The sequence below is a fragment of the Muntiacus reevesi genome, chromosome 18 (genome assembly GCF_963930625.1).
Source record: "Muntiacus reevesi chromosome 18, mMunRee1.1, whole genome shotgun sequence".
Lineage (NCBI taxonomy): Eukaryota > Metazoa > Chordata > Mammalia > Artiodactyla > Cervidae > Muntiacus > Muntiacus reevesi.
The window spans coordinates 53,755,190-53,768,249 of NC_089266.1; positions in this window are offsets into that span (position 1 = coordinate 53,755,190).

Genomic DNA, 13,060 nt, shown 5'->3' on the forward strand with positions numbered 1-13,060 from the left:
AAACTTAGGAAAATAAATTGCGCCTCCGGTAGGCTGCAGTCCATGGGGTCGCTAAGAGTCGGAAGCGACTGAGCGACTTCACTTTCACTTTTCGCTTTCATGCATTGGAGAAGGAAATGGCAACCCACTCCAGTGTTCTTGCCTGGAGAATCCCAGGGACGGCGGAGCCTGGTGGGCTGCCGTCTGTGGGGTCGCACAGAGTCGGACACGACTGAAGCGACTTAGCAGCAGCAGCAGCAGCAGCAGCAGGGACTTAGCAGCAGCAACCCCCGGTACAGGTGGACAGGGTCGGGTCCCAGCTGGCCAGGGAGGTGAGGACAGGAAGTGAAAAAAGCTCATGTTAAGAACTATTACTTATGAACATGCTTAATCCTCCCTAGTTTTCAAGTGCAAATTTAAATGATGATGAGATAACATTTGCCTATTGAGTTTTAAGTATAAATTCATATATATATGTAAATATGAATTCCAATTGTATGATGTTATTAGGAACAAGAGGGAAACAATTAGGAAAGAAGTAATAAGAAGAGACCTATTTTAATTTCTGTGGTTCAGAAAGGCCTGAGGTGAAATTTAAACTGAAACCTGCCTGATGAGAAGGAGCTGATCTAGCAAATTTTACTTAAGAGCTGGATTGGGAAGTGTTCCTGCAGAGGCAGCTACATTGCCTGTGTTGCAGGAAACAGTGTCTGACCAACTAGATTGGTGTGAATGGACTGCAGTGAGGTGGGGAAAGTGCTGGGAAAGTTTGGAGGACTGTCAAGGGAAGGGTTTTTTTTTGGGGGGGGGGTGAGGGAACTGGGTCAGTTTATAAACCATAGTAAAGCTTTGATTTTATTTTACTCAGTTCAGCTGCCGGGCATGCTTCTATTCTACCCCAGGGCCTTTGCACTAGTTGTTCCCTCCCACTGGAATATTCTGCAGAATTCAACTCTCTCACCTCTTTCACCTCCTACTCAGTCTCAGTGAAACCTTCCTTGGAGACCCTGTTTAATAGTTGTAAACACATACACACAATTCCCCGTCTCTTCACACCTTCTTTATTTTTCTTCATGGCATTTACCACAATCTCCGTACTATTTCTTTTCATGAATGGAGGCATTGTTGAGGGTAGAGCACAGAGCGGGCACTCAGTAAAAATGTTTAGTGAACGAATGGGAAGCCATAAAGAGGATGAAGTAGAGAGGGACCCTATCATTTCTGCTTTGAAATAGGAGCTGGAGGGACTTCCCTGGTGGTCCAGGGGCTAAGACTCTGCGCTCCCAATGCAAGGGGCCCAGGATCGATCCCTGGTCAGGGAACTAGATCCCACATGCCACAACTAAGAGTTCACATGCCTCAGTTAAGACCCGACAAAGCCAAATAAATAAAAAAAAAAAAAAGAAAGAAATAGGAGCTGGAGCTGCTGCAGAAAGGACAGGCTAGAGCAGGGGGTCCCCAACCTCCAGGCTACAGAGGTACCTCCTGTCAGATCAGCAGTGGTGTTAGATTAGAAATAAAGTGCACAATAAATGTAATGCACTTCAGTCATCCTGGAACCATGACCCCACCCCCCCACCCCCACCAATGTTTGGAAAAGCACTCTTCCATGAAAACAGCCTTGGGTGCCAAAAAAAGTTGGGGACTGCTGGACTAGAAGATGACTGGCACAGAAAAAGTGAGACCAGTTGGGAGGCTGGTACAGAGGTTCAGATGAAAAAAGATGTGGCCTGAGGCAAGAGCCATGGCAGTGAACTAGAAGTGAGACGCCTTGGGCTCATGATAGATTTCAAAAGTAGTAGCAACAGGACTGGCTCATGTTATGGACGGTAAACAAGAGGGAACCAGGCTTCCTCTGGCCTGGGTTACGGGTGTGAAGTGGGTGCAACCGAACAAGATAGGGGCAGAGAATCACTCGTTTCCTTTTGGGCCCATTAAGCCTAAGGAGAGAAGCTGTGGTTGGACTGATGGAAAGTTCTGGTCCAACAAACAGGTAGATTTTTGTCACTGTAAATTATAAACGTGGCCCTCTGGTTTTCTACATCTCATACATTTTTATGAATGTTTCTTGTTTGACTCAGCTTTCAGTGCTGAGTCTTCGTTGTGAAGTTTCTGAGCCTGTCCTCAAACTGAGTGAGGGCTTGATACCTGACCATGGGGAATTTCATCAAAACATCCTCAAACATGCTTTCATCAAAAGCAGTCCAGTGGTTAAGACTTGTGTAAGACTCCACACTTCCAATGCAGGGGGCATGGGTTCAGTCTCTGGTTGGGGACCTAAGATCCCACATGCAGCTCAGCTCTGCCAAACAAACAACAAAAAACCAAAAGCATCATCTTGTGAGGCTCTCTTTAAACATCAGTCAGTTGTCTTCTCCTAGCAGCCTTTCCAACGTCAAGGGCATGTATTTGAGAAATGCCTGCCTTTCCTACTGGAAGCATCTACAGAGAGAACTTTTTCAAGTGCTAACAAATATGAACCGTCTCCTTTACGGGTAATACAGTGAAGGAGTGGCTTTCCTCCTTCAGCCTCACTGAATGAACAAATGAAACTAACCTCTCTGACTCTCCATTCTGCTCCCTGTTCCCGTAGCTGCAGAGTATTTGATTCTGCCCTGGACCATGTGTGTCTGCAGGAAAAAATAACTTATTTCCTTCCAGAGAAGTCAGTGGAAAGATTTGGAGGGTAAAAACACTGACGGCTGATTCTTAGTGAGCACTTAATGCCCAGCACCTTTTTCTAACCTGCCCCAGCTTCATTCACACAGAAGCAGAGACCGTTTTTTTTTGTTTGTTTGTTTGTTTGTTTTAACTGGAGGGTCATTTCTTTACAATGTTGTGTTGGTTTCTGCCATACAACAACAGTGAATCCACCAGAAGTGTATACCTGTGTCCTCTCTCCTTGGAAACTTCCTCCCACCCCCCCACCCCTTCTCCCTCCTCTAGGTTTACCCAGAGCACCAGGTTGAGCTTCCTGTGTTACATGGCAACTTTCCATGTAAGTTGTCTCAGAGCAACCCACTCAATTTATCCCACCCTGTCCTTCCCTTGTTAAGTTCACAAGTCTCTTCTCTATGTCTACATCTAAATCCCTGCCCCGCAAATAGGCTCATCAGTACCATTTTTCTAGGTTCTATATATATGTGTATATATATATATATATATATATCTATATATACACATATATATATATATCTATATATATTAATATGATATGTGTTTTTCTTTTTCTGACTTTCTTCATTCTATATAACAGCATCTAGGTTCATCTACCTTACTAGAACCGGCTCCAATTCATTCTTTTTTATGGCTGAGTGATAGTTCATTGTATATATGCACCACAACTTCATTATCCATTCATCTGTTGATGGACATCTAGGTTGCTTCCATGACCTGGATATTATAAATAGTGCTTCAGTGAACTTTGGGGTACCTGTGTCTTTTTGAATTATGATTTTCTCAGGGTAGTAGTGGGATTGCCCGGTAGTGGGATTGTTGGGTTATATGGTAGTTTTATTCCTAGTTTTTTAAGGAGTCTCCAGACTGCCTTATGTAGTGGCTGTATCAATCTACATTCCCACCAACAGTGCAAGAGGGTCCCCTTTTCTCCACATCCTCACCAGCATTTATTGTTTGTAGATCTTTGATGATGGCCATTCTGACCAGAGTGAGGTGATACCTCATTGTAGTTTTGATTTGCATTTCTCTAATAATGAGTGATGTTGAGCATTTTTTTCATGTGTTTGTTAGCCGTCTGTATGAGAGACAAAATTTTTAACTTGACAAATCTGACTCGGAACCCATGGATTAACCAGTTCATTATACTAAAGGGAGATCTAGGAGTCCAGAAGGCAGTTTTATTATAAGAACGTGTCTGTTATGAATTGAAGTGTGACCCCCTCCCCTCCCCAGTGATGAAGTCCTAACCCCCAGTACCTCCAAATGTGACTTTATGTGGAAATAGGGCCATTGCAGATGTAATCAGTTGAGCTGAGCTGGTATTAGAGTAGACTGGACCCCTAATGCAATGTGATTGGTGTCCTTATAAGAAGATGGCCTTGTGAAGACAGGGAAACAGAGAATATCCTGTGATGACAGTGGATTGGATTTATGCATCTGTAAGCCAATGAATGCCAAAGATTGCCTGCAAACCACCAGGAGCAGATAATAGCCAAAGAAGGATTTCCCTGCAGGCTTCAGAGGGAACAGAGCCCTGCTACCATCTTGATTTAGGACTTAATCCCTCCTGGACTGTGAGACAATACATTTCCATTCTTTTAAGCTGCCCAGTTGGTTGTACTTTGTTACAGCAGCCTTAGGAAACTGATATAGTGCCCTTCTTTCTTGAACCCATAGATGCCAGGTGGTGCACGAGAATGTGATGTCATTCAGCAGGTGATAAAAGGGGGTTGTCCCCTTCTGCCTGTTTGGACCCATGTGCCAGGTCTTCACAAGGCAGATGCCTCATCCAAGTGGCTATGATGAAAGGGCCTCAAATAAGTACTAGCCAGACTCAGACACCATCACCGCTACATCGTTCTTGGGAATTTTCCAACTACATTTTGAAGTTCTTCATTCTGGTCCTATCCAGTGGGTGTCTGACAGAGCTATGGTGAGCCATTTCCCAGAGCCCTCTCCACTCTTCCCAGTTTTTTCCAGTGTTGAAGTGGAGCCTGAGGAACTCTGCAAGCTACTTCAGACAGGATGAAATCCTACTCCGAACCAGTTTCGGTCCTTCAGCTCTAGCTCAGCTTGTGCATATAGAGCAGCAATCAGAGACTGTTCCCTATCTCATTTTATTCCATGAGAGGCATCTCTTTGGGGTTAACTGTCAGGCTCCATGAGGACCCACATGCTAGGTGCTGTGTGGATATTGAATTGCTTGGACTCTCTAAGAAAAATTTCAGTGAGCCCTCTCTGGCAAGGTTTATAATCTTTATGAAATATTTTCAATAGTTTGCATAACTTACTGTGCACCACTGCAGCCGGGATGGACTGAAACAGCAAGGTCTGGAAGTCTCAAACAATGGCAGAGAGATAGGAACTTCCCTGGGGATGAGACATTTAGCCAAAGTGACCCGCCTCTAGGATGGTGCACAGCCCAGAACATTATGGCAGCTCAGATACCACACCCAGATTTTCCACTGCTCCCAGGCTCCGCATACTCTGCTGTTTCTCTGGAACTGTCTCCTTGCTCTATCCATTCTAAAACCTGGCAAGTTTCTTAGTCATCTCTATCTTCTGTTTGATCAGGCATTCCAGTTTCCCACAGACTAGCACATTTTACCCAGGACTGCCACTAGCCCATCCAGTGACACTGCAGATAAGCAAGTGTCCCTTCCCCCAGATAGACAGCTCTGTGCCAGGCGCCACGGTGAGCACAGCCTGGATTTTAGCCCCTACCTGACCTTGGGCTGGACACCCTTGTGCAGAACTTGCCCTGCACAAGCGCCCGTGACATTCCTGCAGATGGAAGGCAGCCCTCTCAGAGAGAGTGCTGTCCACTGTGACACAGTCATCTAACCAGATGTCAGTAGGTTTTGGCCACCGTACTGAAGTGACTTTGTTCATCTTATTGCTGCTGAAGCCTAAAGCATTGCCTTGATCAGCACAGGTACACTTGTTACCTCAAGTAACTTTGCCTAGCCTCTCCTCATCTGCAAAATGCAGATAATAATAAGACCTACTTCATGGGATTGTTGTGACAACTAAAGGAGATATTCAGCATAAAATACTTGGCACAGTGCTGAGCCCAGGAATAAAAATTTACCGCATTTCAAGTGCTTTTATCACTCAGTCAAGAGCAAATCAAGATTCACTCAGCAAATAAGTACTAACAACTACTTTTTAATATGTGTTTATCTGGCTACATCAGGTCTCAGTTGTGGCACTCATGATCTTCATTGTGTCATGTGGGGGCTTTGGTTGTGGTGTGGGGGCTTTCTAGATGTGGTGCACAGGGTCCAGAGTGCCAGGGTTCGGTGGTTGCAGAGCCCAGGCTTAGTTGCCCCATGGCATATGGGATTTTAGTTCCCTGACCAGGGATTGAACCTGGGCCCCCTGTCTTGCAAGGTGGATTCTCAACCACTAGACCACCAGGGAAGTCCCCATTAACAACTATTTTGTGCCAGGCTTACTGAAAACTGTTGTGGTTACCAAAGTGAATACCCACAATGTGGTAGAGACAGCAGATGCAAACAGACATAAAGATGGCACAGCGGGGTCGTCTGTGACAGAGGTCAGTACAGAGGTGGGATGAGAGGTGGTGAATGTCAGCAAGTTTCATTCTGCTTGAAATAGGGTTAAGGAAGCTTGAATGTATCACTGGTATGCCTCTGCATTTGACGATTCACCAAAATAAAATCTATTACTTCAGTTCACCCCCAAACAAATGGCTTAAAACAGCCCTTGGTTATCAGCTCATCAGGAAGGTTTGTTTTTCCCCCAGATGTTGGCTGGGTGACTTGACTGAGGTTGGAGAATTCAAGATGGATTCACATTTGTCTGGTGCCTCAACTGTTATGGCTGGGACAGCTGGGCTGGCCAGGGATTTCTCTCTCCCTCCCATGTGCTCTCCAGCAACGAAGCTGAGCCTGTCTGTATAGTGGCTTGGGGTTCCGAGAGGATGAAAGCTGAGCCTGCCAGGCATCTTAAGACCAACGTCCAGACCTAGGCAGCATCAATGTGCTATATTCTATCGGTCAAAAGAAGTTAGCATGACAGCCCAGGTTCCAGAGTTCAAGGAAGTGTCAATAGGCTCCACCTCTGGGTGGGAGACGAGGCAGAGAATTGTAGATATGTTTACCCACTCCCTGATAGCTCAATTGGTAAAGAATCCACCTGCAGTGTAGGAGACCCCAGTTTGATTCCTGGGTTGAGAAGATCTGCTGGAGAAGGGAGAAATGAGTTAACAGGACTTGTAACAGAACAATTTCTTCTACCTGTCGTGGGAACACCCAACAGACTTCGAGGACTGCTTGCCACTCCCTGAAAATCTCAGCAATTAAGCTGTGGAGTTAGGGCATGACTTTGTGAATTTCTTCAGCATTTTGGAAAGCAACTTAGTAATCATTAACAAAAGTCATAAAAACATTCATATCCTTTGACCCAATAACCAGATTTCGAGAAAATTCTCCCAAGGGAACTGATTCAAAAGAAAAGCCAAGTGCATACACGCCAAGTTCTTCATTGCCATTTTCTCTAGAGTAGCTAAAAATAAACAGCTTAAAGGTCCAGTAGTGAGGAAGTGGTTAGCTAAATTACAACACAAATAAGTACTTGTTGGAATATTATGATTCCTAAAATGACAATTATTATCACTATATGAAAGTCTGGAAACATTTTTAAACAAAATGCTAAGTGACAAATTCAGAATTCAAAAATTTCTCTACATAAACAGCAACTAGAGCCAGACAAGGGGAAAAAAAGTGTTAGGATTTTGGAAGTGATTTTGAAATTGATTTGTTTTCTTTAAAAATATTCTTTATTATTTTACATCAAAATCAGAAGAAGAACATAGGCAAAGCTGTATGGGAAAGTGGTTTATTAAAAAAGAAAGGACACATCATAAAAGACAGGGAATAAATTGCAGAGCTTTTAAAAAAGCAAATGCTTAAGCTGCTCCCTGGAGATTCCAGTTCAGAAAGTCCCAGATAGGGACCAGTTTTTTATATATATATTTTTCAGAGCTCACAAATCATTTTGATGTACATGAGGAAGAACTTCATCATTATCCTTTCAAATGCTCTAATAAACACTGATCAGTAATAGCAATACAAGGAAAACTTATATATTAATAAGTAGAACACTTTTTTCCTGATAAATTTTGTTCCTACTTGTGGGCCTTTTCCATTTCCAGTTATTTAGTTATACTCTGATAAACTGTAGCCTTTGTACATAATCCAGAACACAGAAAGGACTGCTTTCAGTAAACATATGTGGTTCTGTACAATGTAAGGAAAAAACTTTACAGAAGAGCTGATGGCCTGGAGTTTAACAGGAAGAGTAATAGCAGCAGAAAAAAATGTCATCTCTGTAACAGGCAAAAGATAGCAAGAGAATTTCAAGGACGTTCTCCCACTGTGACCAGCTGTGGTCCTTTCCCAGGGAACAGAGGTAATAAGTAGGCTCACGAAGACTAATAATGCAGATTTTTCTTTCTTTTTATCGTGATAGCATTAACCCATAGGGTGCTATTGTTAAACACAAGAGTGGGATCAGAAAAGGCCAAATAGAGCCTTGCTCTACCCAGCTTAATTCCACAGAACGTAGTGACAGAGACAGTAGATTCTTTCCGACAATTCTGGAGTTAACCAATTTCACAATAACTCTTCCCTGAGACCATCGTTTCCGAAAGGGAGCTATTTGTAAACAACAGTTCCTCAGAAGCCTGAAAGGTATTGCTTGAAAAGGAGTTCTGTGATGAAATAAATTTGGAATGCAGGATTTAACTGAGGTAGAGAGGTTTCTTTGCAGGACTTCTCAGGGCCTTTGTGAATCTCTGAGAAATAATTATAGTATGAAATATGAAAACCTCCTCTTAGTCGATGAGACATGCTTTGCAAAACACTTTCATAGACCATATGGCTTCCATTAAGAATTAAATAAATGTTCATTGTTAAGTCAAAGAAAATCAATACATGGTATCACAATCCTAGGTTTACATTGTGAGATTTGCATGTTTTACACAAGGAAAACTAACTTTTGTGTGAAAATTGGGAGATAAAAAGTTGACTACCATTTCCAGACAAAAGAAACTTGAAAAAAAAAAAAGAAAGGAAACAATTAGAAAATTAGATTCTAAAAATACTGTTCATAATAGGGTCAAAATCTACAAAGCTATATAGGAATAACTCTTAATTCATATATATGGTCAAACGTCTATGGAAATATTTAAAGGCTTTATCTAAAGACCTAAAAGGATTCCTAAACAAACAGAGAGATGACACCATGTATGTTGCTGGGGAAACTCAGTGTGGTAAAAGATATGTTGTAATAGTCTCCATCTTTCATTTCCTTTGCTTCCAAATGAAGACTTATACTTCTCATTCTTTCATTTTCTTGTTTCCTATAATGTCCAGAAATAAAGAGGGTAACGGCTCTTTCATTGCCAAAATGTCTTCTGCCTATCTTAGCAAGCCTCTAGTGAAATGTTTCAGGGCTCCATCTAAGGATGCCAAATGTGAGGACTTCCCTGGTGGTCCAGGGGCTAAGAATCTGCACCCCCAATGCAGGGGGCCTAGGGTTCAGTCCCTGGTCAGGAAACTAGATCCTGCATGCAGCAACTAAGACCCGAAACAGCCAAATAAGTATCTTTTTAAAAAAAGATAAAGATGCTCAGTGGTATCCTGGTGATTGTTTTTAAAGTTTCTAATACAATCCACAAGGTCTTAATGCATATTCATTTAATATCAAATTCTATAAGAGGCCTAGGCAATTTATTTGTGTCTTCCAACCACTAGCTATCTATCTCTTTGGATACCTCAGCTAGAAAGAACTTTTCTTGTATTCAAAATTGCCAATTTAACTTACCAGACAGGGTGCAGTAGAGATAAATGAAGGAGGGGGATGGCTGCTGCTTCCCCTCCGTCTTCCAAATCTCGTGCAATTTCCTCTTTTTGCCAACCCCTACCTGGAACCATGCAGAGAAAGGGATCTTGGGAACTGCACATCCCAGCTTAGTCAAATAGACACAGAACAAATTCTATCCTTTATCCAGAGAGATAAACAACTTCCTGTAAAGTTTCTCCAGTGAGGACAACCAGATGCTATAGAACCTAACTTAGCTGTTAGTTGACTCTCCAACAGTCTGACCCTCCAGTTACTTCTCAATGGGCAATTTTTCTCACCCCTTTCCAGGTTCCCAGCTCTGCAGCCCTCTCCTCTTACACCTAGTAGCCCTTGATCCTTCTCCCACGTCTGTAGGCTCAGCCTTGTCACTATTTCTAGGACCAATTCTAACTTTATATTATTATTTAAAATATTTATTTGGTTATGACACATCTTCATTGTGACACACGGGGTCTTCGATCTTGTTTTAGTTGCAGCATGCAAAATCTTTTAGTTGGGGTATGTAAGATCTTTTTTTTTTTTTCCTTTTAATTGCTGCATGTGGAATCTTTAGTTGCAGAATGTGAACACTTAGTTGTGGCATGTGGGATCTAGTTCCCTGACCAGGGATCGAACCCAGGTCCCCTGCGTTGGGAGCTTGGGGTCTTAGCTACTGTATACCACCAGAGAAGTCCCCAAGTTCTAACTTTAGAAAAAGAAGATTAAGGATATTTAGTCTAACGCTTGGGGATACAACACAAAGTTAAGTTTGCTCTGAGATCAGCTTTGACTTCTTGCTCTGTCCTAGGTCCTGCTGATTTCTGGTCCTGGCTGATTTCTGCCTTACCCCTGGGGCCAACAAGGCTCTTTTGCTTATCTACTTAGTCCTAGTCCTCCCAGGACTAAGTCCCTGCCCTGCTTTGGGCTCTACCCAAGACCTGCCTCTGAACTCCAGCTGGGAACAATGGCTGATATCTGCAAACATTCTTTCCCCAGACCAGCTCCTACAAGTTTGGTTTTCAGTTGCAGCAAGCCCATGACATGCCTGAGCAATATTCTTCCAAGCCATTTTGCACCTCTGCATTGTACAAGTGACTCTTGTTCTCCAGAATCAAAGGGTCACCTGTTTGTTGTGCGTAGCCTCTTATCACATACTCACCTTCCTTTCAACATTCCCTAAAATTTAATTCTCCTGTGATGACCAGTTTTTGTGCCATACTCAAAGAACTTCTTCAAAATCTTTTTTTTAAAAATAGAATGCAAGTGGACCTATTCATCATTTCCAGCCCAGCGCAGCTGACTTTGACAATTATATTTCATTTTTCCACCTAAATTTCCCTTCAGTTTAATGACAGCATCAGCAGCTAACTTTCTCTTACAAAGGAAAAACCATCGTGGTTATTGTTATTTTTCAATTACCTAAAGAAAGTTTCCGTATGCTCCACTATAAGCAAAGAGCCACAGTGTCATGGTGAGATGGAAGGTTGGTTTTCACTCAACTAGTTTCCACGTGCTCAAGGTGTTTAAGATGCTTGTCCTGGCGAAATGACAAATGGCTGCATGTCATGGATCTTTGAGGTCACTCAAATGTATTTTAAGTGGTAACAGTGACATCCAAGAATGCCAAGGGTGTTAATTTATTGCTCTGTTGCTGCCTCTTGTAGCAGATGACCCTGATGCCTCCTATTTTGTGCAAAACCTGCTTATTATTGATTGCCCTGTTCCCCAGATTCCGTTTTCTACCTGCCAAACGGAAGAGCCTCCCAGCACCGGCACCTGTGGGCTGCCTTCCCAGAGTATCCTGGGTGGGTGTGTCAGGGCCAGGCTCCGCCCCTTCCAGGGCAGCTTGTTTCTTCAATGCTCTGGACCAGATTGGCTGGGGTGGCTGCCATTCCCAATAACACGTTGAATACTGATCTACTGACTCATGGAAAGAGTTTTAAACACCTCTGTTGGCCCCAGTGAAACATATCAAGAGAAAATAAAAGAATCCCTAAGAGAGCTTAGATCATTAAATCACCTCTAAGGAGCCATCTAAACTCCAACAGGTTTAGCAAGATTGTCATTGACCACTTTATAGCCTTCAAATTAGGTTCTAGTTCAAACATATGATCCAAAGGCACGTTTATGCACTACAGCTCGCTGGGCTGTTGTGTAATCATTGTAGCTATATTTAAGTCTGTTTTATAGAAGTTGGAGCAGCACAGTTTTATTGTTCTAGGTGATTACAGATTTTTATCATCTTTTCTCCTAGCAAGTATTTTTGACTATATCTCTGACTTATTTAGTGCTGAGTCCTTGGTTAGGAGCCCACTGTTCCATTTTAATAGTATTCCTATGAAGAAATAGAGTACATATTTATTTTTCCAATTAATTTGCTCATTTTCAAATGACCCATTCTACTACCAAGCATTTTAAGGAGCAGTCTGCCTCTGATTTTCATGCCGAGTATGTGTGTGTGTCTGAGTGTCTGTGTGTGTAGCCGATAGTGATGGAGGGGGTGGGGTGGGGGTGTGGAATGGATACGATCCTTGGAGAAGAGGTTCTGTTCTAGGACTAATAACTGTGACAAGTTTACCAGATGACAAAAAAAGTTGGGAGCCTGCTTGTTGGGGTGATTCTGAGCCAGGTTCCTTCACAGGTTCAATGCCTTCAGCTTCCCCTAGTCTTCCTCCCATAGACTTTCAGCTCATTCTTGTTCTTTTTCTGGACAAAATATAGCCATTCTTTTTTTTTTTTTTCCCCTGACCCTGCTTTGGCTAGAGGCCCTAGCATCTTTTCCCTGAAGGCTTGGTCTCTCCTAAGCACCTCCCAAGGATGTCCACATCTTAATCTCCAAACATGTAATAGGCTATCTTGCATGGTAAAGGGGACTTGGCAGATATCATTAAGTGCAGGATCTTGAGATGAGGAGACTATCTTGGATTATCTGTGTGGACCCAACATAATCACATGGATCCTATAAGAGGAGGGCAGGAGGGTTAGAGCTAGAGGAGAAGATGTGACTATGGAAGGAGAGGTTGGAGTGATGTGAGGCTAGGAGCCAAGGAATGTGGACAGCCTCTAGAAGCTGGAAAAGGCAAGGGAATAGCGTCTCCAGAAAGAAGGCAACCTGGCCAATATCTTAGCCTAGTAAGATCCATTTTAAACTTCTGATTTCTAGAACTGTAAGAAAATAAATTTGTGTTGTCTTATGCCACTCAGTTTGGGGTGACTTGTTACCACAGCAATAGGAAACTAATACAGTGGCCCAGCTAGCACTGATGAGAAGGCAGAGACAGGGGGCTTATCTAGAACCATGCAGCCCGATATGGTAGCCGTAGCCACATGTAGCTATTGAGCAGTTGAAATGTGGGTGGTCTGAGTTAAGATGTGTGGCAAGTATAAAATACACACCAGATTTTACGGACTTCATTAACGTTTTGCGTTTTTCTTGTTGTTCAGTCACTAAGTCGTATCCAACTCTTTGTGACCCCATGAACTATAGCTCACCAGGCTCCTCTGTCTTCCACTGTCTCCCAGAGTTTGCTCA